This window comes from Pyxicephalus adspersus, unplaced genomic scaffold, assembly GCF_032062135.1.
Source record: "Pyxicephalus adspersus unplaced genomic scaffold, UCB_Pads_2.0 Sca432, whole genome shotgun sequence".
Taxonomy (NCBI): Eukaryota; Metazoa; Chordata; class Amphibia; order Anura; family Pyxicephalidae; genus Pyxicephalus; species Pyxicephalus adspersus.
The window spans coordinates 5,710-7,797 of record NW_027317439.1 but is presented as its reverse complement, the minus strand read 5'-3'; the positions used below and the strand labels follow the sequence as shown (position 1 = coordinate 7,797).

Here is a 2,088-nt window from a genome sequence, read left to right as displayed (position 1 = left end):
CAAAGTCCGGTACACAGCAAAGCAAAACAGAGAAAACACCTTAGCAGCGTTACACAGGGTAAACCAGAGATTGCTCAGGCAACTTCCTGTAGTAGGAGATGCCTTTAAATACCTTCAGGAAATCAGCCATAGGCTGTAGAAAACAGAGGGCGTGTGTGTGTGTGTTACCTCATAGATTAGGAGAGACACACCCACGCCAGCTCAAACACCAGAGCAAGTCTCAGCATGAGGGAAACGCAGGCATGGAACATAGGTAGTGGGTTACCTGAAAGATAGGACCCGGCGCCCGTGCCTGCGATTAGGAGCGGCGGCGCCAACACGACCTGCAGTGCTAACACCCAGGTTCAACTGATATACCAAATTCCTTATACTCTGATCAGTCCATCCATAATCAGGGCCCAAAGCACTTCTATTTAAACAACAGGCAAGGACGAGTTGGGACCCTGGTCTCATGCCCAAATATTAAGTGCCAATATTATAAGTGCAATGGGAATTAATCCAGGGAATTCCATCATCATCAAAATCATTATCATTCTCAACTAACATCACTGATGAATTCACCTTCTTAATCTGCCTGCAACTAATCTCAATTTATCTCTCCTTCTACAGGTACATCTCCCATTCTGCCAAATCTCAGCCCTGTGTATGCAATTGTTTTCCCCTGGAACCCTCATCTGGTTGTATATGGTACGTCTCTTATTGTAGATGAATTGATATTCATTGCTCTGCCGACCCTTCCCCTCCCCATCTCATCCCCTCCCCAAAATCATCATTATCCTCATCTACAATTACTGATGAATTCACCTTCTTAATCTGCCTGCAACTAATCTCCATTTATCTCTCCTTCTACAGGTACATCTCCCATTCTGCCAAATCTCAGCCCTGTCTATACAATTTTTTCCCCCTGCAACCCTCATCTAGTTGTATATGGTACGTCTCTTACGTCCAGGTTCAACTGATATCCCAAATCCCTAAACTCTGATCAGTCCATCCATAATCAGGGCCCAAAGCACTTCTATTTAAACAACAGGCAAGGTCTCGTTGGGACCCTGGTCACATGCCCAAATCTTTAGAGCCAAAATTATAAGTGCAATGGGAATTATCCCAGGGAATTCCATCATCATCAAAATCATTCTCAACTAACATCACTGATGAATTCACCTTCTTCATCTGCCTGCAACTAATCTCAATTTATCTCACCTTCTACAGGTACGTCTCCCATTCTGCCAAATCTCAGCCCTGTGTATGCAATTTTCTCACCCTGCAACCCTCATCTGATTGTAAATGGTACATCTCCCATTGTAAAATAATTGATTATTGCCCTGCCAATTCCTCCAATCCCAAAGTTTAACTGATTTCCTAAATTCCTTATACTCTGATGAGTCCATAATTATGTTCACCTGTAAACCCCCCCTTTAAAGAGAAATTAGGTTTCAGGTGCTAGAAGCCTCCACCAATTTGACCCCCACTTTCACCTCTAATTTTGTTTACCTGTATCTCCCCCCCCCCCATTCCAGAGAAATTGGGGTTCTGGTGCTAGAAGTCTCCACCAATCTGTAAATGGCTTTAGGCCATTATTTTATTGAGAAGCCAATTAACCTAAGTTATAACTATAACCTATATCATTATAACCTAAAAATCTCTGCCCATCAGTACCTGCTACCCTGTTACTCATAGGCTGGGACTACACGGATGGACGACATGTAAACGGTCTTACTTCTTTTAAAGCTTGCCCTTGACGCATGAAAAAAATCTTTGAAGGGCAGAGTTTTTCATTTTTTGGCCATGGCCTAATGATGAAAATTTAGGGGGTGTTAGCCACAGGTGACCCCCACTTGGCACCTCTAATTTCTGTTTACCTGTATAACCATATTCAGGGCCCAAAGCAATTCTATTTAAACAACAGGCAATGTCACGTTGGGACCCTGGTCACATGCCCAAATCTTAAGTACCAAAACTATGAGTGCAATGGGAATTATCCCAGGGAATTCCATCATCATCAAAATCATTCTCAACTAACATCAATGATGAATTAACCTTCTTCATCTGCCGGCAACTAATCTCCATTTATCTATCTTTCTACAGGTA

General features: G+C 42.8%; 1 long non-coding RNA gene across 1 annotated transcript in view; it reads right to left on the bottom strand.

Moving 5' to 3' along the window:
- Nucleotides 1–2,077, bottom strand: part of LOC140345043 (uncharacterized) — a 5,249-nt gene extending 3,172 nt beyond the window's left edge. The window contains exon 1 of the long non-coding RNA XR_011923739.1: nt 1,860–2,077. This is a non-coding gene — a long non-coding RNA (uncharacterized lncRNA). The remainder of the gene's footprint in view (nt 1–1,859) is intronic.
- Nucleotides 2,078–2,088: the final 11 nt, after the last annotated feature.